General features: G+C 40.6%; 1 protein-coding gene across 2 annotated transcripts in view; it reads right to left on the minus strand.

Annotated features, from left to right (window-relative positions):
* The window catches only part of Mllt3 (MLLT3, super elongation complex subunit), a 256,345-nt gene that overhangs the window by 69,104 nt on the left and 162,204 nt on the right, over nucleotides 1-25,037 (minus strand). The gene's annotated exons all lie outside the window — the stretch shown is intronic.

Here is a 25,037-nt window from a genome sequence, read left to right on the forward strand (position 1 = left end):
CAATAAAGTAAACAAACTGAAAACAAGGAGGAAACAGAACACAGGCTGCATTTGAACAGCAGCTCCTAGCCGATGCATGAGCCTGAGGCAGAAGGAGAGTAGTAGCTGAGGTAACACAGTAAAGCCGGGTTACATGAAGCCCTAAACACGTCTACCATATAAAGAACCATGAAGCCACCAAGAGAAATAACTCTAAGTATGAGCAAGAACTCTTTCTGACGACAGGTTTTGCATCAATTGAAGAGTATCATTCAGAACAAGAGAAAACACATAGCTTCATGGTCATTGAACGCACCAAAGACCTCAACTATCAAATGCACAGGATCTTCAGCAATTCCCACTCTGCAACCCTGAGAAGGAGCAACCATTCCTATTTCATTTTTAGTACGACCAGTTTTCCTACTCATCATAATACCTGAAAGCATTCAACCTGAGCTGGAGAGATGGCTCAGAAGTTTAGGATCAATGGCTGCTCTTCCAGAGGACCTGGGTTCAATACCTAGCATCCACACGGTGGCTCCCAACCCCTTATAACTCCAGTTCCAGAGAACCTGATGCCCTCTTCTGGTGCCCATAGACACTGCACACACATGTTGCAAAACCACACATTCAGGTAAGAGACGGCTCAGTGGTTAAGAGCACTGATTGTTTTTCCAGAGGTCCTGAGTTCAATTCCCAGAAACCACATGGTGGCTCACAACCATGTGTAATTGAATCTGATGCCCTCTTCTGGTGTGTCTGAAGACAGCAACAGTGTACTCATATAACTGAAACAAATAAATCTTAAAAAAAGCAAAACTAAAAATAAAATAAGATTTACAATATATACGCAGAAACACACATATATACATAAAAGCTCTTAGGAGTGAGATCGAAGACTGTACTTACCATATTTGTGAATCTTTACTATTAACAGCAAAAATAAGAAAACCACACCAATACTAAAACAATAGTTCTTTCATGTTCTCTCCAACCTCCTAACAGACCCGAAGACAAATCCCAACCAGAATGTCCACCTTCAGGCTGGTGCTCCTTCTCATGTAACTAACTAACTCGCTGAAGCCCAATGCTACACAACCCCTCTGAAAGTCCTTAACCATCTGGGATGACACAAGAAAGAGAGCGTATGGAGGGACTTTCAACAAGATGAACAGCCTTCTATTTACTGCTCTACAGGAGGAGCGGAGTGGGCATCCACTCGCTGATACACTTCAGAAAACAATAGCCTAGGCACACATCAACGTTCTGTGCCAGTGGGAACGAGTATTTTTGTTTCCTACAAAATCAGCTATCCTGTATGTATTGAAAAATAGTCCAAATTACCCTTTCTCTGAAATGAGCACTTGGTTCCAAAATTATGAAATGGATAAAGACACCAAGCAAAGACTTGTTTTTATACTTCAAACTAGCTAACTCACTCTTTAGAAAGCATTTTAATCTGAGACCTTAAAACATGCTTCTAAATATAGAATTCATATTACTGAAACTTAGTTATTTAATAAATTCTATTACAGGACATTTCCTGGCATGTTAAGCAATACCATGAATAATTAAAATAACATATAATGGACAAACTAAATTAAGGAAGAACATTTTCAAATCTAATATCCTTAAGATTTTTTTTAATTGGTTTGTTGACTCACTGAATGTTGGCAATTTGCAATCGGTTCTCTAAGGATATTACAGAACACCGAAGCATTGCTACTAAACATTCGATCTGTAAGTTCTTAAACTATCAGTATACTTCTAATCTTACACAGTGAAAACAATAAACACCAGGAGGCAGGGGAACCTCTACGGGGGAACGTAAATTATTTATTAATAAAATCTTTCTGTAGAACAGGAATTCTCAATAAAGTACACAGTGGTGGGTCAGAGAGATGGCTCAGCAGGTAAAAGTGCTTGCTGTCAAGCCTGGCAATTTGCATTTGGTCCCCAAGACCAACATGGTAGAAAGACAAACACAGACATACACACCAGGAACCCTCTGACCTCCACAGGTGATGCACGCATACACATGTACACACAACAGAATATCAATTTAAAATAAAGAGATTCAGTAACGCTAACATACAAATTTTTATCTGATAGAAAGTTTATGATATTGTTTTCATCCCATGCATATCAGACTAGGTTAGAAATACAGAAAGATACTTGAGCTAGTCATGGCATTTAGTATACTCTCTTATCAACTCAAACAAGCGAATGGCTTCACTGTTCTTGTCCCTTCCCCTCTTTTTATCAATATTACCTTACTAACTTTTCTTGGGTGTGACAGCAAAGACCAGAATTCTCAGCACTCAGGAGGGCAGACGTATCTCACATCTCTGTGAGAGTTTAAAGTCAGCTTAGTCTTTATCAACACCACAAGTTCAAGACCAGCCAGAGCTACATAGTAAGGCCCTGTCTTGAAAAAAAATAAAAATAAAAATAAAAAGGACTTTAAAGATGGCTCCAAGGTTAAGAGCAGTTGCTGCTCTTGCAGAAGATGGGAGATTGGTTCCCAGCACCAATGTCAGCTCACAGCCATTCATAATGGTTCACACACACTCCAGTTCTATGGGACCTGACATCCTCTTCTGGGTTCCCACAGGCACTGCATGTTCCTGGTGCACAGACATACACATAGGCAAAATACTCAAACATATAAAATAAATAAATCTTTAAAAAAATTAAATGAAACATTCACTTCTAAAAGCCTTCTTTTTGTAAAGAGTCAAAACGAAGACAAATGCTTTCCATAACGACGTCCATGGCAAAATTCAGGAAGTAACAAAAATACGGAGGAAGTCTCCCTACCTCAGAGAGACACTTCCTTTAGCTTGGGCTGCTAGCAAAGGACAGTTTAAATACAGGTCAGCAGACCCCACACTCCTACACAGAATCAGTGTAAAGCAGAGCTTAGACCACAAGCACCCAACGGCCACCGGCACAGGAGAGAAGCTGATCACCTCATGTGCACACGATTGAGTCCGGTTTTAAAATAATTGCTTCTGAATCATTAACCTCAGCACTAAGTGCTACTGAGCAGCACAGACTAATTACCATTCTAGGTGAGGCCTATACATGTTGTGTAATTCAAATCTCTTTGCCTAAAGATGATTAAGAGCAACCGAGGATCGAGTAATCCAAAGAGAGAGCGTGTGCATACTTCAGATCTCAAATATGGAGAGCAACTGATTCTTTAAACACAAATGCACATGCATTTGCACTAACTATGCTGACTCTTTAAACACGAATGCACATGCACTTGCACTAACTCTGCAACTTGAGAGTCTAATGCTTAGTATTTTCATCCATGCCATTCGACCGAATGCCTTTTTTGTTTTAATTTTCTGGGGCAGAATGGTCTCTTTAGTGTGCAATTCCATCTAATTGGACTTGTCTGTAACTCTAGCAGTTAGCCTAAGAAAAAGAGAGGTTGTGAGAAAAGAACCAGACATAGAAGGGCTTTCTGATTATGGGTGGCTCTCAGTTTCCCTGTCTTTGTAAGACTGACAACTCGAAGCTGATCCTTCACTTCCTGTTTCCTCCCTCTGGCTTTCTTCTGTCCTGCTCTAACTGGTCTTCTATATTGCGAAAGATATTCAGATTAATGGAACTCGACTTAGACAAATAAATGATGATCAAAGTTTTATTGATCAAAACTAGTAATCCATCCTGGGTGAGTTTATTTTTCCAAACATTTAACCAGGATTTTTCTTACAACTTGCAGTGTACTTCAAGTTGTGCATATGAAAGGGTAAGGTAAACCATGGTATTCAAAGATAAGCTTCCAAAAAAAAAATAACAAATAATAAAGAGGAGACCAATTGAGAATATGAATAAAATATAAAAATTAATATCCTGTAAGGGAGAGGGGGAAGGCCTTGGATTTGCTCTACCTTTCTTAGTTCAATGTAAAGTGCAACCAACCCAATTGACTTCACTTAAGTCAGTGAGTTCTGGAGGCAGAAGACGGGGAACCTGAAGAATGGAGGCCACAGGTTTGCAGGTCTCTTGTGAGAAAGGGCTAGCACGCAGGTAACTACATGGTGAGGTCAGCCTTTGGCCCCAGGAATAGTCGATAGATGGAGAGTCCACTGTACTCCCGCGGCTAAGGAATACAAGGAAAGCAAAGAGATGCACAAAGATATAGACAGGAAAGTATACGCATGCTTGCCACTGTTGTGTGCTGAGGTGCCCGCAACTCAGATCCCTTACTTGAGCCCCACTGCCCATCTAGGAAGTGGGGAAGAGCTAGGAAGCAACGACCTAATAGACGTACTGGAGAAGACAGATGAAGTACTGACACTAAGAACACAATTAAGTTAAGGATAACCAAGACTAATATTAACACTTAAACCATTAAAGAGCTGGCAAGTTACCAAAGATAATTATTGCTTAAAAGTAGGACCAATCTACTGAAATTAGAATTCTCATCTGTAACACAGGGATATAGAAAAATAAAAATACCAAGTAGATGGCTGGGAGGGAAAAGCCACTACAACAACAAAACAGAATCTACCCTTTATCAATTTTAGTTAATACTGATGTTTATGTCTATTACATTTTTCTCTAAACATATATATATGCCTGTGATAATTTATAAAATTGCTATAGTAAGAGAATAATAACCATTGACTATAAGATGATAATATATTCTAAAATAAGTTTTACTTACTTCTGGAAATTTCCATTTTATAGTTTTATACCTTGGTTCACTGCAAATAACGGAAACCGTGGACTTGTGGATAGCAGGGGAAGCCTATATAATGCAAACATCATATTCATAGCCAGTGTGAAGAAGAATCTGCCAATATTTAGTGATTTAGAGATCCCACTGGCCATTGCCCCAGCTCTAGTCAGAAGCTCCCCACGTCAGAGAACAGATCCTCTCTCTACACAGGGAAGATGGCAATGGGTGAACACAGGAGTGCGATAATTGCAATCTATACAGACTAAACATAAGCAGGCAATAAACCATATAGACATATGGATTACTGAGACAGAAGAGGTATAGCAGAGACCTAGGCCCACAAAACTAAATTATCCACACAGAAATGTATGAAAGGCAGAGAGGGACAAAAAGATAGGGAAATTTTTAATATTAAGTAGAAGAAAGTGTTATAATAAGGTATCGAAAGAGACTATTGCCACTAATGCCAGGAGAGAGTGCAGACCCACCAATAACAGAAAGTGGGACCAACCAGATTACCTGTTTTAAAATATAAGCAGAATTTAGGAAAAATAAATATTAGCAAGTATAAACAATGCACAGAGTCACTCAGAACCAGCCCTGAGGGGCTGACTCACTACTCCCACTGACACTGTGTGTGATACTACAGGCTGTGAGAAACACACAGCATCATTTGAGAGAGAGAGAGAGAGAGAGAGAGAGAGAGAGAGAGAGAGAGAGAAAGAGAGAGAGCGCGCATCAGGCTGTGTTAGAATCATGCAATTCAATTCGATACGGTAAGGTAGAAAATGCATTAGCAGCTAGTGGGACTTCCAAATAAGGAAAGTAATTTAAACATGGAGACTAACAAGAGCCAATAAGATTCAAAATTCAGCATTTACCAGTGGGAGGGAAGGGGCTAAAAAGTACATGGCAGACCTGAAAGAGGAGTGGCATTTGAGAATAGCAACTGAAGTCTTTCCTTCATCTACAATCTGAAAATACAAAAGGAACATTAAAGGTAGGTCTGCATTGAATGATTCTACTTGCTTTGACATTTTAATAGTGTTCTACTGCAAGAACTCTACTGTATAGATATCACAGAAAACATACAAATCCAGCAAGCTAGTTCTTTCTAAATTTGATCAGAAAAGATGGCAGGCAGTTTTGTAGAACCCTTAAACCCCTTAATTTCCCTGCAGTACAAACATAGCACAGCTATGTGGATGTCAGAACTTTGTGCCAATAATGTAAGATGCTGCAATCATCCTATTGGTTATCTACAAGCCAGAATGCAACATGAGAAGGAGAAAACGATGCTGACCGCCAGAGAGAGAATCTAGACATGGCAGACTCCCCTCAGCTACCTTGATTGAGCTCTGCCACTTCTTCATCATAGCAGCCTGACTTTAGAGTAGCCACAAAGAATGTCTCTACATGGAAGCAAAGAGATGAGGAATTTAGAGTCCAGCCATCCAAACTGCTTACTTCAGGAAGATCAAACAGTGCTGATGTGGTAGAGATTAAAGTGGGGAGAGGGCAAGCGAAGAAAGTCACTCAGAGGACTGTGTGGTGGTGATAGGAGTTGGGGTGGCAGTGGTGACTACTTACTGAATAAATGCTTATTAGGCTAGTCTCTAAATGGAAAAAGTGAGAGACAGTTACTAATGTAACCAAAGATACACTTATATGTACACACACACACACACACACACACACACACACACACACACACACACACAATTAATGGTAGAACTAAATTCAAGTCCAAGGAGTGGACTCAAGTGTCTGTAGTCTTAACTAGCATATTTCTGTGGACTCTACAATACATCCATTGATTAAAAAAAATATAAAAACACATCTGAACAAGAAATATAAAGATGGGGATAAAAGTGCAAGAGCTCAGTGACTGAAACAATGTCAAGTGTGAATCACAACCAAGCCTGAAAAGTGGATCTCCCCAAGAGCACACTCTTACTTAGGTCTGCATCTCTCAAGATCTGACATGGAACCTACAGAAACCTGCACAAGCCTTTACAAATTTAACAGTGGGAACATTCTGAGTTGAGGCCTTAACATCCCAAAAGGTTATCTAAATACAATATGAACACATAATTTTAAAATACCCCAAATACAAAACAGTCACCATAGTCCACAATAAAAGGGTCATAAGAAGTTCAGATATATAACTTTATAAAATAAAAACTAAGGAATTTTTTAAATGCCCAAACAGTAAGAAATAAGTAAAAAATGACCCCAAAGCAGAAAAATACAGTTGAAAATAGTAACTCATGGCAAACTGTGCACAACTTGATGGGATTAGTAAACTAAAAGATAGGAAAACTGTCAGAAAATGCACACTGATATACAAAAACTGAAATTATATGTCCACTTAAAATATTTAGAGAATGAAATAAAAAGGAACAAGACTCTGAGCAAAGACCCAGCAAGAGTAAGAATATAAAAAGACCCAATGAGGAAAGATTCTCCAAAACAACAAATACGAATCCACAGAGATAATAATATCAAAATAATGATATATACGAAAGGGATTCACTTTAGACCCATTTCGTTACTATTATTCTGCTAAAGGCACATGGCAGTCAGTGACTCTCAATGACATCCTGCTGTACCATATATTAATGCCTCACCCGCTCTCATCACAGAAGCATACACAGAGACCCACGACTGGATAACGTGAAGAAAGGGAGAGGCTTTGGAGCTTTAGACTTTGGGATGTTTTCATAAACACCCTCCCCACCTCTGCCAGTGTCACCCAAGGCTCAAGGATCTAGGTAGAAGAGGAGGTAGAGAGATGATAAGGGCTAGAGGGTTGAAAGAGATGGACTGACTGCAGGGAAACAGAGTCTTCCAGACAGAACACTACTGATGTGCAGTGAACTCCAGAGACTGTGCAGCACCCATAAGACCTGTGCAGGTCCAATCCAAACAGGGTCCCAACGCTAAGAAGGGAAAGTGCACACAGTATCGAACCCCAAAAGAAGAGACTATTTGCAGTTGATACCTGCAGGGACAGGTGAGTAAGTTTTTCCCCAATGAAGTAGTCCTGGATATATCAACTACACTCCAGGGCAGGCGCCACACCCAGAAGTAGTTGGTAATACAAAACAAGATCAATGGTATTTTGTGTGGAGTTTTTGTTTTGCTATATTTTTGTCTTGTTGATTTTGCTTGTTTGTTTTCATTTTTACTTATGTGAGGTTTTGGAATTTCTTTTGAAAGCGAATAAGAAAGAACATAAAGTTGGGAAGGTAGGGAGGTGTGGAGGAACTAGGAGGAGTTGCAGGAGGTAAAAACATAAACTTTTTATAATAACTGTGAAAGACAAAAGAGAAAATGCAAATTAACAATAGAACTTTATAAAGGATAAATACACCTGAAAACATAACATAGATAAATCATGAAAGATTGATTTAATTTTCAACAAATTTAAAAGTAAATTTTTAAGGAAGTATGACTTATCAAAATTGATACCTATCCACCCTAAAATAGTAACCAGAAATAGAACTTTATTAATATCAGTGAAGTAGTTTAACCTTCCTAAAAACATAACATTGGGACCAAGGATTTTAGAACCAAGTTCTTGAAAAAAGTAATTTGAATTTTACAGTCTCCCATAAGTAGTAGAAAGAAAACAGTATTTGATATAGTTAACGTTACCAAAGCAACAATATAAGCCAAGAATGTAAAATGAACAGACTAATCTAACTCAATAATGAGTTATTGATGACATAGCAAGATGACAAACTGACTACAATGTCACAATCAACCCAACTTCAGTGAGGACAAACTCCTAAAGAAGCAATCTGTGCTTAATTCAAGAACTCAAGAGCAGTTTACCAGGACAAAATGCCTGCGAAGGACCACCGCAACAGACTGAAGGAGAACAAAATCACCAAGCTCTCTTAAGTATTGCTGTAAAGTTGTCTAATAAAATCAAAATCTATCCATGAATTTAAAAAAAAAAGTTTCTTAATTTGATATGAACTGACATTCTCTAAAGATGCAGCCTTCATATTAAAGTCCTCCAGCTGCTCGATCTTGGCTGACTGGACCACTGTGACTAAGCAGGGATGGAATGTGGTGCACAGCCAGAGCCAAAGTCACCCTGGGCTCTATTTGACCCTTTAAAAGCCAGCTACCCCAACTCTTGTAGCTGACCCAACAGTCTCCTTACTGATACATATCTCAGAAGGAACCATTAATATTGGCAGATCTCTTGTTTTCACCAATCCTAAAGGTAAGTATATTTAAAAAATCATGCCGGAAGTTTCTGAAAGAGATTGCCTTGGATCACCATTTCTTCTGTCCACCTCGTGTACCCACCATTGTAATTACCAATGTGTTTACTTATGACTTTCTCTTGTCCTGTGACTATAAAAATTCATGTAACGGTTTGCACGGTGGCACATGTCAAAATAACTTGAATCTATGTTTTAGGACTAAAGACACATTTGGCTAAGAATGAAAGATTTTATTGCCATTAATATGGAGTCATTACTTTATTCCCATACTGACAAGAGCTGTTACAAAAAATCCCATGCAAACAACATTTCCAATGGCAAATCATTAGAACTGGTCCTCTTAAAACCAGGAACGTAAGTCTGTTACTGGTGTTTCTACTGACACATGATCAGACAGCATAGGGAGCAGTTGACAGAAAGGACAAATATTCACATCTCTATCTACACAGCCATCATACATCAAGCCATAAACTTACTGGAATTAGTAAGTTTAAAAAGATGACCAGAATATCAGAAGCAAATATGAACTGCATGTTTGTGTGTCAGCAGCAATAAACATATGAAACACAGGAAGGGGATTTACCAGACAGACAGAGAGGAGTGTTCTGAGTACTGCATGGTAGGTAACCTAGCAACTGCACTCATAACAGATAGCAGGTAAGGTTCCCCACACGAGACCTGCACAAGACCTACACAAGACCAAGCCTGGAACCTTTCCCCATGACAAGCTGCCCACCAGTCTCCGAATAGCTAAAGATGTTGCTGGGGGTAGGGGATCATTTTCCCCAGTGCTGCAACTACTGCCATACTTCAACACATAACTCCTCGCCTCTGCTCATGGAAGCAATTGTAATTAAACTCAGAGGGACAGCAAGAGGACACAGAGGAAGAGAAAGGAAAAGAGACAAAGAGAAAAAAGATAAAAAGAAAGGCTGCTTACTCTGGGGCAGAGAGAGTGTTAGAGATATGTGGGTGTGAAGAGAGAGATAGACAGAGACACAGACAGACAGGCAGGCAGGCAGGCAGGCAGGCAGACAGACAGACAGACAGACAGACAGACAGACAGACAGAACTTTAATCCTAACATTCAGAAGGCAGATCTCTAGGTCAGCCTGGTCTACATAGTGAATTCCAGAATGGCCAAACCTATACAGTGAGACTCTGTCTAACAATGATTGGAAGGGACGGAGGGAGGGAGGGAGGGAGGGAGGGAGGGAGGGAGGGAGGGAGGGAGGGAGGAAGGGGGAGAGGGAGGGAGGGAGAGAGGGAGGGATGGAGGGAGGGAGGAAGAGAGGAAGGGAGGGAGGGAGGGAATTCCAAGTGACCGCTACTGAAGAAAGTGTCCAAAGCAAGCATAAGAACTTAAGAGAGGAAAGTGGGTGTGACCACACAGTAGACACATGCATGCAACTGTCAGAGACTAAACGTTTATTTTTTTAAAACAAAGTAACTTCTTATCCCCCTTGCCCCCAAGTAGTACCTAGAAATAAAACTTACAAGCAGAAAGACCTTTCGCTAAACTGAATGAACACTTTAGATGCACTGAAAAAGGCTTAGACGAATGATAGATTAGGTTAGCCCATTACCTGTGGACTCAGGGCAATTTAAATACAAACCCTACCAGTTTTCCCAAGAACTTAAAATAATCCTACAACTTAGGTATAGAAAACTAATTGAATGGTAAAAAATGTCAGGCCCCAGAGTAAGCAGCCCTGTAAAGTGTCCCTCATTCCGGCACTGTTGCTAAGTGCTAAAAACACAAACAGACTGACCAATGGGGGAAAACTTTCTCCTAGAGACTTACAATTGCAGGAAAACCAGTGTCTGACAGGAGAGATTATTGGGGAAAGTGTAGACAACTTAGGAAAAAATGCTGGACAGGAGTTCCAACACAGGGAAAAAAAAAAGTAAATTAAATTCTTAGCTCATACCTTCCAAGAGGTGAATTTTGGATGTTTAAAAGTATTTCAGTATTAGACAAAAATGCTACTTGGAAAAGAACAGGCAATCCACTATATGTCGAAAAAATACATATTAGCATAAAATTCTAATACCAGAAGGGAAAGAGCTTAATTTTATAGTGTTTATTGTAATTCTGACAGGAATTTAAAAAATGTAGATGCTAGGTTGTAATGTTGCAGAAGGGACTGGTGAGATGGCTCAATAGTTAAGAGCATTTACTGCTTTTGCAAAAGAACTAAGTTTGACTCCCAGCAGCCTGTAACTCCAGCTTCAGGAGTCTGCCACCCTCTTCTGGCCTCTGCAGATACTTGCACTCATGTGCATAACCCCACACTCACATATGCACATGTTCATGGAATTCTTTTAAAGTGTCATTCATATATATGAGACAGGAGAGATGGCTTGATTGCTAAAAGCACCTGCTACTCTTCTGGGAGACCCAAGTTGGATTTCCTGAACTCATAAAGGGCGGTTCATGGTTCTGTGACTCTAGCTCAGGATCCAGTGCTTTCTTCTGGCCTTGGTGGCCAATGTAAACACACACACAAACACACACACACACACACACACACACACACACTCACACAGACACTCACACACACACACACACACACACATGCAAGCATAATACCTATATACATAAAATAAAAATAAACATTTTAAAAGCTTATAGCAGAGCCAGTCATGGTGGCTTAAACCTATAAAAGCAACACTTGCGACTAAGCCCAAAGACTGGCATGAGTTCTAGGCTAGCTGGGACCTTGTATCAAATACATATACACACATGGAATAACAGAAACTAGTCAGACTACATTTTCATCAGGGACTATCTTTAATCAGCGATACAGAAACTGATAATCTATAATGTGGTGTTAGGTAATATAAAACACATTGCTGGATTTCTGTTTTGCCCTTTAAAGCACTAGAGCCATTCTGGGCACCAAATTCTGCAATGGACAGCAAGCAGAACTGTCCTATCTAAAGAAAAAAAAAACATTGAAAGGAAAATAAGCCCTGATACATTTAGTTTGTACAATGTAATGAAAAGTCAGCTTCAAGCTGAGTAGATAGCTTAGTTGGTGAAGGGCTTTTAATGTAATCGTGAGGCTCTGAGCGTCCCCCAGAACTCACATTTAAAATGTCAAGTGAATGCTTGAAATCCAAGCCCTGGGAGATAGAGACAGGTGGTTCTCTGGGCTCACTGGCCAGACAGTACAGCTCAATCAGCAAGCTATTCTCTGTCTCGGAAAACCAGACAGAGAGTGTTTGAGAATGATATCCAACCTTGAACTCAAGTCTTCTACACACATGTACACACATATGAGCACATATGTGCCAACACACACACACACACACACACACACACACACACACACCCCTATACTTTCAAAGTGCAGAGTATTACCATACAGAAAGCTTATTAATGAACAGCACAAGAAAGAACATCAAAGCCAAATATTTCATCCTTAAGCACACTATAATTGTGAATTATGAAACAATGAGATAGTGACATCTGCAGATCTATTATAAATACATGTTTTTATTTTGGAAATTTGATTCATGTCATGTTCACTATTACTTTTTGTTTTCTTTTTTCTTTTTTTTTTTTAAATTGGCTGCTGTTATTCTAGAGTCTGGAATAATGACTGACCCCCTAATAGGTGCATAACAAGTATTTGTCTTTGAATGACTCTGTAACTTACTGAGTTTTTATATGCAGTAGGCTATGGGGGATGTCAGACCAGGTAAGCCATGGTAACCATTCACACGGAGCTGGCGCCAAGTCATTAAATCAAACAGTTCAGTCATTATTTCTGGATGATTCCATTCCCAAAAGCTATTAGGTAGAAACTAACAAAGTAGACAACAAGGACAGGAGAAAGGGCATGGGGGAAAGGGCTTCTGGTAGTGGACAATGGCTACTTGTTCATTGGGGAAATGGCTGGATATAGGACTAAAGCTAGAACATATTTTGTAGCAATTAAGTAGGAAGCATATAAACCTGATTAGATACAGAAATTATAGCACTCTTAATAGTGAATTAAGGAGATTTAAATGTGAAAATAAATGTTTATCCTAGTAGACTGTAGCCCACGGAAGAGATATCTACCCACAGGCATAATATAATGTAAGTAAGAATAATCTCAAGTTTGAGAAATCGTGGAATATTTGTATTTTCTCAAATGTTTCCCAGTGAAATAATAAAAGAAAGCAATGTGACAGACAGCATTGAGCCAACTGCAGTCAATGTGTCAAAGGTATAATAAAAAAATCATAATTTGCGTGACATGCAAAAAAAAAGAGCATGCCACCAGCTCATGATGTCCAACCAAAGATGTGTATCTGAACCTACTCATAAGGAAGCTATCACATGCCAGTCATAGGCTGGGTCATCCACTCAATAACTGGCCTGGAGCCTTTAAAACGTTCACGCGTGAGAGAGGAATGGAATCCCAGTGGACGGGAGCTAAGACCTGACTGTGAGATGCTATGTACTGATTGCACACTGGATCCTTGCTTAGGAACCTGAATGACATTACTGGAATTACCTGAGGAAAAATAAGTGGGGTCTGAGAGGAGTGCCACGGTTCTAATTCCTGACTTTGACTGTTGCATTGTGACGTCAGTGAGTGTCCCTGTTTTCAGGAAACGGATCCCGGACAGTGGGACAATGTTATGGCGACTCACTGTTCCAGGGGAGCAAAGTTCTTTGTATTGAGCTTACGACTTTTTAAAAAGTTGAGGATACTGCCGAGAGTACTTAATTATAAAGTAAGTAGTGATGGTATTTGGGAGTGCCCTGTGGGCTCCCAACATGTTCTCACGCTAGTAGATTGTAGCGCACTGAAGAGACATCTACTCATAGTCACCACGTAATGAAAATAGACTGAGTCTATGGGTGCTGGGCTGGAGGACATGGGAAGGGCACTTAAGTCAGAGGCTAAGAAGGGTCCTCAAGTCCAGTGAAATTCATCCCTTTCTCTGAGAATCATAAACATACTAGGCAGACCCATTAAGTGTGTCATACTCTTCTAAGAAGAGTCAAAAGAGTGATTCTCCAGGGAAAGCAAGACTTCCTTGGGCAAATCAGACTTATCCATGAAATCAAGGCTTTCTTAACATGAAAAGTCACAGTGCGGTGTGCTCCTGAAAGGAAGAGTGTCAGATGAGTTTGCACTCTCTGTCACACACAGGCAAACGGACCTCAGGTGGGATGCAGAGTCCTCATCCATCTCCTTCCAACTAGGCACTCCTCTGGAGTCCGAAGGAGAGGACGGTAGAATTGTGTGATATAAATTCAAAGGTGTGTGAATGACAACTTTTACTTGGTTTATCAGGGGAAACTCAGCTCTACTTTGTAGGATTTCTTACAGAAACAGGACAAATTTGTATTTTCACCTTGGCAATTTAGACAAAAGATCAGTTTTACAAGATAGAAGGTAATTATTGATTCTGTGCCTTTGGTCTCTTGGAGGCTCTTTGAACATCTTGGGGAGAGGAGGGGTGGGTGCTTTCCCACTAAAAGGAGATGTCTTAAAGTCCCACAGCCTTTACCTATTAAAGCACCTCAATGTAGCATGAACTACTGGGCAGGAATGCTTCTTTTTAGGAAACTGAGCTGTACTGTTTTACAGCTCTGGAAGAATGAGGAGTTACTACTCCCTGAAAACAGAACTTCAGGGTGAGGGTTACACTAAAAGAAAAATAATTCAGTGTTCACTCATACCTAGAGTCTGCTGCTAAGTTTTGCCCATAGGGAGGTATGCAAACATTTTTCAATGAAAACTACTTAGACTCCCTCAGTGAGTCAAGCTCTGTTTCTTTTGTAACAAAAAACACTGGAAGACATTTTAGATTGTTATGTTAAAATTTATTGAATACTCAGCTTCCTACTCAAGTGGTAGGTATGGATGGTACCCGAAAACAAAAAGGGACAAAATAACATTGAGAGTGGTCCTCCTCTCAAACTTGATGGTCAGAAGTTGAAGAAAGCAGTTTTATCCAGGGTACTTCTATCTAAGCTCAAAGCAAAACAAAAATAAACAAAACCCACCAAGGAATCTAACATTCTTTCTGATGCATGGATGCATTATGCACCTCCCAAGCCTGTCCACACACCCTGCAAATATTCCTACCACTCGTATTCCACATCTGACTGGATTGTGTGTGTAAGACAAAGTGTGACTATAAGTATACACAGAACAAGATGTGGCAAAGCATCCAGAGGACGAGTAGCACACAGTGCACTGCTACCCACTGCTATGTTACCCTGCTGCTCCAAGGGGGAAACACTGAATCCCTCAGAGAATCATCACCACCTGAAGACTCATCTACATCTCTCCTTCAAAAAAATCTGGTGATTACAAAGTCGCTTGTTGCCTTTGATGGAGGCCATTTCAAATGGCAGTTGATGCCAGGGAAAACAGCCTCTAAAGTCAAGCAATACTTGCTGCTCACCTTTTTAAATTAAGACATTCCCCCTATCGTGCTGCTTGTCTCTAGATTACAGGGAATGAAACCAGTCCCCAGAAGGTAGGCTGATGGCGGCTTAAGGACATCTGTGGCTAGACTAGTGCATCAGAGAACTTTATGCAGTAGATGGTGACTAATGAGGAAACACACACACACACACACACACACACACACACACACACACACACAACTGTTCAAACTGTAGACACAATGGCTGTGGGATGCTTAGCCACAAATCACATACCATCTCCACACCAGAGCTTTGAGACCAATTCAGAAGAGGATGGTAAGACTACAAGGCCCAGGATTGGGAGGCAGAGTGAAACAGAGTCTTCTGAATAGGATAGGACCACTGCATTCACAAACATAGCAACTGGTTACCTGCATAAGATTTACACAAGATTAAGCTAGTCAACATTGTATTGTGGAGAGGGAGAGGGGCTATGGGTCCCTACCCCCAGCTAATAAGCTATTGATAGTAGAGGGCGTCTAGAGGAGGCAGAGTCTGAGGAAGCAGAGTCTGCTTTCTTTAAGGGTATGGGCACCGCATGCCCCTACGCCCATGACAAATATATATATGGGTCGCACAACTGGGTTATATTTTTAATGACACGAAGTTGCTACAAGATGGCATTAAGAAGAGTTAGAGGGGAATATGATGATCAAAGTATATTGTAGATATGAAATTTCTTAAGGAATAAAAATTTAGTATTAAAAATGTTGGAAGAAAGTTGCCATTTTCTCTACCTAAACTGTATTTTCAGAACCAAGAGAAATATAGGGACCCAGAGCATACACAGAGATGTGAGTCTAGAAGAAGTACACAGAACAAAGGCTTCTGTTGACAGGGTGTGCCAGGTGAACCACCCTGACCTGGCAGCTTATCCCTGGGGGTCTCACATAAGACTGTTCTATTGGCCAGTGGTCCTGGGGGATTGCTTTAACTCTTTTATGCATTTCTAAAAGAAAGTGAACATTATACAGAGCTGGGGCCAAAGCAGCGAAGGTCAGGGAAGGAAAGCCCTGACTAGCATTCCCTGGGTGACTGATCCTCTCAGACCTGACACCTTACTGTACTCATGTGTAAGGTAGGTGGCTTGGCCCACTGTGTGAAAGTGTCTGTTCTGCTGAGAGTCTGCATAACTTCCTCCCTCAAAGCTATGAAAATGAGTGCTGGCTCACATGTGGAAGATCTAAATTTATTAGCGATGAAGCTGACAATAGGTAGCCACGGTGTGAGCCTCTTCTTGTACATCAGCTCGACCCATCCTCACAATGACTGCATCCCAGCAGACTTTTCGAAGTCTTGTTTGTGTCAGCCTTGGAAAAGCGACTGACAGAAACTAGTAATGCATCTAAACAGCAAACACTAGAGGGTCCGTTTTGAGTCTGTCCCTTCTACATTCACTGAAGCAGCAGGAATGAGGATAGGTGTGCAGGAAACCAAGAGAAAGCAACTGTGCGTGTCAACAATCCCTGCGGGTTTCAGTACCTGTCACGGCTGTGGAGTGAGGCAGAGCTCTCCGCCCAGCATGTCTGAGACTTTCCTTCCTGGTTTCAGGATAGAGGTACACATATGCCTTTGACCTGAATGTATTTTCACTTAAGGAAACATAAATCAGAACAAAGATAGAATTATTGCTCCTTTTTAATTAAATAAGAGAGAACTGAAGGTAAACTCGGAGTACGTATATAAATCACAAGGATCTCCTGAAAGGAACAAAAAGGAAGCAGCAGAGGAGTTCAGCTACCATGTTCCCAGGGAAGCCTGTGGACCGGGATAAGAACTCAGGAGACCTGGCCTGGCTGAGGAGTAAAGAACAAAAGCTTTCCTTATCAAGCGTGAAGAAGGATATCTGGGAAGAGAAAGGCCAGAGAGAGCACAAGGAAAACAATTCAGCAAGAATGGGCCCGGGTCACAGTACCCAGCCATGAGCCCAACCACAGCCCCCAGCCCTTAGCTCCCAGCCACAGCCCCAGAACCTCTGAGCAGCTGCGTCTTAGCCTGGAAAGGCATCAACAGTGACCTGAAAGGTTCAATGACGTTCACATTGCCTATGTATTCAGAGTTTAGAATATTAAAAGGGGAAATTCCACTGTGCTTAATCTTAGTTTAGATAGATGGATGGATGGATGGATGGATGGATGGATGGATGGATGGATGGATGGATAGATAGATGATTGATAGATAGATAGATGATTGATAGATGATAGACAGATGATAGATAGATAGATGATTGATAGATAGATAGATGATTGATAGATAGATGATAGATAGATGATACCTATCTATCATCTATTGATGATAGATAGATGGTAGATGATATAGATAGATGATAGATAGGTAGATAATGGATAGATAGATGATAGATGATAGGTAGATGATAGATGATAGACGACAGATAGATGATTGATAGATAAATAGAGATGATGTAGATAGATATAGATGATATATAGATATAAATATAGATCTGGATATATCAGGGTGCTGTGGAAGATGCCTTTAATCTCTACAATCAGGAAGCAGATCTCTATGAATTTGAGGGCAGCCTGGACTACACATAGCAAGTTTCAGAACAGTCAGGGCTACATAGAGACCCTGTCACAACTAACAAACAAAATAAGAAATCACAATTTGTTTTGTGTGACATCCTCTATAGCAAAATGATGCTTTACTTAATGTCTTCCAGTTTTGGAGTTATAATATTTCAAAGAGTAAGTCTAGTTTCACCCCCTCTGCCATTTGAAACCTCTGGCTGCCACAGTGGTCCTACCAAAAGATTGAGATTCCTGCCCTTAAGCCAAACCTTTATGAGTACCTAGGACTGTAGGAAAGTGGTTACTCTACACTAAACATCACGAAGCAGAGTGGTAGAATAAGGTCAGACGGAGACTCTGATGGCATGACTATTCAAAACTAGAGGTGGCAGTGGCAGTGTGGTAGTAGCAGCGGCAGTGGCAGCAGCGGTGCTGGTGGTTGTGGTGCTGCTGGTGGTGGTGGCGGCAGCAATGACAGTGATGTATAGATAAGAGGTCAGTATCCGGTGACTTTCTCAATTGCTCTCCACTTTAGTTTCTGAAACAGAGTCTCTAACAGAACCTAGAACTCATGACTTGAGCTAGAATGACGATGGCCAGCAATGTTCCAGGATCTTCCTGCTTCTACCACCGCAGTGCTGGGGTCACAAGCACGCTGCTTCTGTGCCCAGCACTTCACGTGAGTGCATGACAGGCACTTTGCCATCTCCCTAGCCCTGAGGAAAACCTTACCTAATATTTTTACAGGTGATTTTCATCTGAATTTTCTCAGACAGAATAATTTTGTTTAACAAAAAAACCATCTTTTCCCACAGAATCTTAATCGTACTATTTTCATTTGACAAACTGTCTGCAGGAGGTGGGACGAGGACTACGTGAGATTCCACTGTGATCATCAGCCATGCCACAGCTCTTGGGCCAGGTTTGTGGAACTGAGGCAGTGGGAATAGCTATGTTTCATTTGCCAAAGATACCACGGACACCACAAGGAGGCAGACATTCTTCTGTTTTCATTACTAACAACCCTACCCTGAGTTACCCAGAGCTGAAGTTCCTAAGGGCAGTTACATTTTTACTAGACGTGCATTTAACTCACACTCTACCAGACCAGTTGGTTCTATGGACTGGACTTCTTTACATTATACAACCTTTCCACTAAGCAATATTTGATACTTCATCATTCTATAGTACCAAAGGCCCTGAACTACCCTATAGTGAGAGGAAAGGCAGAAATGACGCTGACAGAGATAAATTGTTTGTTAAAATACACACTACAATAACCTATATTAAAATATATATCTTTCCAAACAGCTAGTCTTAGCTTATTAATCCATCATCAAACATCCATAGATACCCAGAAAATGTCTGTGACTGGCTTAAGATGCAGAAGCCAGGAGTCTAGATAAGAGGACTACTGCAAGCCAGAGATTTCAAACTCTGGGCACATACTAGAACTTTATTATGATTTAAAACTAGTGATCATGATTCCTATTGTCAGAACCATTAAGATAAAATTGCAAGTTTGTGTAAAACCAGTTCCCTTATTCTTAATATTACTATCATCACACTCTTAAATCAATAATTTTAATTTTAGGAAGTAGAACCAAGGGAGAAAGAAAATACACAGGCACAGGATATATTGCTAATCAGCTCTAAGACAAGGTTAAACCAACCTTTAAAAGTGTTTGTGTGTCATGTGGCCCATACATATACAGCCACCCAATTAGACAAGATGGATGAAGCAAAGAAGTGCAGACCGACAGGAGCCGGGTGTAGATCGCTCCTGAGAGACACAGCCAGAATACAGCAAATACAGAGGCGAATGCCAGCAGCAAACCACTGAACTGAGAATAGGACCCCCGTTGAAGGAATCAGAGAAAGAACTGGAAGAGCTTGAAGGGGCTCGAGACCCCATATGTACAACAATGCCAAGCAACCAGAGCTTCCAGGGACTAAGCCACTACCTAAAGACTATACATGGACTGACCCTGGACTCTGACCTCATAGGTAGCAATGAATATCCTAGTAAGAACACCAGTGGAAGGGGAAGCCCTGGGTCCTGCTAAGACTGAACCCCCAGTGAACTAGACTGTGGGGGGGAGGGCGGCAATGGGGGGAGGGTTGGGAGGGGAACACCCATAAGGAAGGGGAGGGGGGAGGGGGATGTTTGCCCGGAAACCGGGAAAGGGAATAACACTCGAAATGTATATAAGAAATACTCAAGTTAATAAAAAAAAAAAAGTGTTTGTGTGTGTGTGTGTGTGTATGTATGTGTGTGTATGCATGCACATACACACACACATAGATATGTGTTTTAAGCATAGATCCACATAATCTAAATATCCTGTGAGATCTCTCTCTCTCTCTCTCTCTCTCTCTCTCTCTCCCCCCCCCCTCTCTCTCTCTCACACACACACACACACACACACACACACACACACACACACACACACACAGTGCAGAATGTGGACAGGGGCTACAGTCATAAGCAAGCAGAACTGTTTATTTTCTTCTCTTTTACAACTCCAGAAAAGCCACAATCTCTAAAATTAGTACATATTTACTTTAAAATTGAGGGAAAGTTAAATTCATTCTTTTCTAATTTTTATGTTATTATTATTATCTTAAGGCATGGTCTTACTGTGTACTTTGTCTTAGCTCAGTCTTGAAATTCTCCTACCTCCAGTCTCCTGAGAGCTAGAATGACAGATATATGCCCTCATATACTCCTAAAGTATATTCTTTCCTGTAAGAACGCCACCACGATGTTAAATATTTTCAGTGAGAAACTTTTTATTTCCCCCTTTCTCAGCTAACAAAAACCATGACTTAACCCAAAACATAGAAGAAGATCATTTCAATAAATAAAAGGTTATTTGCTCACTGTTTGACTATATAACACATTGTATTTAATAACCTTGAGTGGAAAGTAGGGGATATTATGCATATTTTTATATTTATACCAACCAAAAGCCCAAGGCCGATCAGCGGTGGACTCAAGAACTAAATGTGTGCCTTCAGGTATCCATCGAAACATTCCTTCTATCACCCCATATCTGTGACCTTCATGGCAATGAAGATCATCGTATTACATGTAGTATCATCTATCCTCATCCCCCAGAAATAAACCAGAAATGTCTATTTCAACAATCTCAGAAGTTTGCTTATTTAAACCATGACCTTCAGATCCTGATCACTGTTGGGTTTCTCTGTAACTCTGGGATGGTGTAAACAGAAAGCAAGACCTCTCTCCTATGTTACCCCTGAGTCTCAAATTGCTTTCACCTAATACTACAGAGTATTAACAACAACGAAAAGTCTGTTGAGAATAATCTGAGCATTTAGCTGTTCTCCCTCATCCCTGCAGGAGCAAGAGGATGAGACCCAGTCACGTGAGAAACTCTGGACGAAGCTCTGAGGTGGTTCAAACTGAGTCGATCAAGGAGATCCCTCTGAGGCAATCATTGTGGTTTTAGCATTTCTGTATTCTAAATTTGTCCTGCTTCTTAGTTTTAAGAAAACCCTCTGAAGTTCACATTAGCTAATTGTTTTTTTTTTTTTCTCTCTTCTGGGCACATTTCTTACTTTTTTAGCTTCTTGTATCCTAGTGGGTAGGAAGAGAGCAGGGATGAGTGGCCAGTTCCTCCAAATACGTCATAACCCTTTGCAGACCTTTCAAGCCCAAATTGAGGCTACAACATTAGGAGTGTCCTGTATCCAGTCACCTGACCTTACGCTCCTGCGAAGTCTGATGAAAGAACTGAAGAACACCATCCAAAACCATGGACTGTGTCTTTGAAGGTACTCATCACACACGGTGGGAACACCCTGCCTCCATTTCTTTTCTGAGTACTTAGTTGAATATCTGAACTCTGATGTTCATGACAGTCTTGTCTTGTTTAAAAGGAAGGCACAAGGGCAAGGTGATGGTCCTCCAGGACATTTGTCCTCTGATTAGTATGTGTGTGCGTGTGTGTGTGTGTGTGTGTGTGTGTGTTTGTTTCCAAAAGTTTGGCGCTAACCTTCAATCAATTTGCGTGACATTCAGAAGACACTAAGCCATAAAACGACGAAGTATGCTGAATGACGTAAATAACTCTCCCTTAATGACCATGCTTTGAAGAACTCAGGAGATCTGTGTTACAGCAGAAATTGTGGCTTACACACTGACATCCTACTAGTGATTTATATATAGGTACCACTTCCATAATTTAATTCAGAGTTGGGAAAGAGGCAGCCAGACATATAGGGGTGGCGGGGAATCTGATATGAGAAAATTAACTTTTGCAAAAACCACCAAATGAAGGGGGTCACATGTTTAATCTTAAATAGACGGAAATAAATCACTCTTTATCAGTGCCAGCAAACAACTGCTACATTCTGTTATCCTTTGAGGTAGACAGTTACAGGATGCTATATATTAGAAAATTACAAACACAGCCATACTTGTTCCAAAACAAATATCCAAAGTCCAATGGGGCTGTCCAGCGACAGCCACTAAAATAACCCTCTCTGTGTTACTTTCTTTGAATAATTTTCATACGCAGCAGCCAGCCATTCATCTCTGGGCATGGTGGAGATGACTTTGCCACAAAAGCCACTTATATTTTTAGAAGCCAAAGTCTTGACAAATCAATTCCTAAGAACATAATTTGTTACAAATTGAAGAAAGCCTGAAAACACAGACCTTGGTTAAAAAGGCTTCCGTATCTTCTTGTAGCTTTTCCAAATTTAAGTATGTGGGAAGAATACCCATAAATTTAAGTCAAAACCGAAACACTTAGAATATTCCAATTTAAAATACATTAAAATGTGGCCTCTGAACGGAAATGAAAATGGCTTTTTAAGCTTATGAAAAGTTGTTCACCGTCACTCATAGGAGCAATGTGAGTTAAAAATGCAACACTATTTCCACCCACTCTGCATGGGGGGGAGGAGGCAGTAATAAATCACAATGCAGAAATAAGCAGTCACTCAGGCTGCTGCAAGCTCTGAGAAGCAGAGCCTCTTTCACAGGAGGTCTGTACATGTCCATCAAAATTTAAATTCCCCTTTGTGCTTTGAATCTACAACAGTATTTGTAGGAATTTATCCTACTAACATAGAAATTTAGTTTCCTCTGTCAGCAAGAACTGGGGCACCTGCTTTAGTATTATTGGTCACCGCAAGCAGGCTCATTGTGTATCATTTTATATGAGGTATTTGTTCACTTATTCAAAAAAATTATAAGCAGGATGGGACGAGGGATGTAATCTTTACAGCTGAGAAATCAAGAGTTCCTAACACCCTACCAAGAGAATACGGCATGGCCTTACCTAGGTCAATGCCAGACATTACATCACCATATTCAGACGGTTTCACACAATTGTTCTGTATCACAGATTCCTCTGGCCCTTTAACAAGCAAAACCCTTTGTTGGAAGTCCACTTTACGATAACAGCATGTCAGAGAAGTTCTAACTTATTTTTTTTTTCATAAACCCAGATCATACAGAAATTTAACTGTCACTCTGAGAACCAGGACTGCATTATGCTGCAGACTTAACACAGACTAGAAGCATGCTCCCCATGTCTTCTCAAACAATTCTTGCCAAATGGGTGTCTGAGATGTTCTATTGAAACAGGTGGTGTCTGAGCAGAATTGGATTTCTGCCTATAGAAACCCTGGCTTTAACAACTGCTGTGGTTAGTTTTAATGCTTCAACCCTCAAAGTTAACTGCTTGCCAGTGATTCAGAAATAGCCTGAACAACGTGTTTAGAGTTTGCACTGTTTAGGTGACAGAGGGAAGGAGAGTGGGAGGGAAGGAGGCTAGCACCCTACCAGTGGCCTCCAAAGAATGACATAATGCTTGCCTTCCAGGCCCAAGAATGGACAACTGGGAAATAAATGTAATTCTAAGAGGCCTGACCACTTTTAGGTGTTTGTCACGCCAACACAAGAATGCAACCACCTTGCTGGATAGAATACGTGTGATGTCCTCTAAGTGGAAACAGCTCTCAGGAGGCTTTAATCTGAGAAAATCTAAGAATTTAGAACAATGGTAAGAGTCACTAATTTTTCTTTAAAAAAAAGACTCAAATTTTTTTAAACTGATATTCTAAATAAATCTGAAATTATATTTTAGGCAAACAAAATACAAACAGGCAGAGTACAAATTCCCTAAGGAAAAGAATAGCACACAGATCAACCATTACACATAACCAACATATGTTCATTGCTGTCTATGACAATGCTCACCACACCCTCGTGCCAGCACTGGGTAGCTTACGAAAATAACAGACCTTTCCTACAAAAAAATGCTTAAGTGTTTAGTATTAAAGTGATCTGCAGCTGCTTATCCTCCAAGGATATACTCAAGAGGAAAAGAACCACAACCCGGGGGACTCCAGTGCAGCTCAGCATGGTTCTGCATCCCCTAACACATCCACCCCATGACAGAAAAGCAAGTGAGCTCGATGATAACAGAAATAAGGCTTTCACCTGAATTCAGATTTTGCCTAAGCACAAGCCTGCATCACCTTTCAGAAAGGACAGCTTCGGTTGTATGAAACACACACGCCTGTGCTGTGGAAACCCGGGAGAGGAGCTACCCTGCTTTCCAGCCGTGTTTGACACTGACAGACCACAAACCTTAACACATCACTTCTCAGTATTTGAAAGAAGAAAAGTGAATCAAAAGTCATCCCTCGCCATCGCAAATCCTTTCATCCCTGCATGCTGAGCAACACAACTCCAGGATTGATTTGGAAGTGATCATCAGACCCTTTTCACAGGAAGAACAGGAAATACTGTATTGGGACAGGGAGGTACTGCTCTCTGGTGGGTTAGAGGCTCTCCCAGTAGTTTTGTATAAAGTTCAAAGATTTACTGAGCACCACTCCCTTCCTTGCCAATCAAAAAGACCTCAAAATGAGAATTTCCTCCCTTAACATATTCATAGATATAAATGAACATAAAATAATAAATATGCACTGTAACTCAAGGCTTGGCAGGAACTATGTCTAAACTAAATCCACTGTCCCCGGCAAGTTCAATTTGCTCTTTAAGTGTCTCATTTAGAGGAAATTATTTTCCGGGTCCCAGTTTTAAAAGACCATCAGTATTTCAACAGTCTCAGAAGCTAATGCCTAAATCCAAATGC

The sequence above is a fragment of the Rattus norvegicus genome, chromosome 5, assembly GCF_036323735.1.
Source record: "Rattus norvegicus strain BN/NHsdMcwi chromosome 5, GRCr8, whole genome shotgun sequence".
Taxonomy (NCBI): Eukaryota; Metazoa; Chordata; class Mammalia; order Rodentia; family Muridae; genus Rattus; species Rattus norvegicus.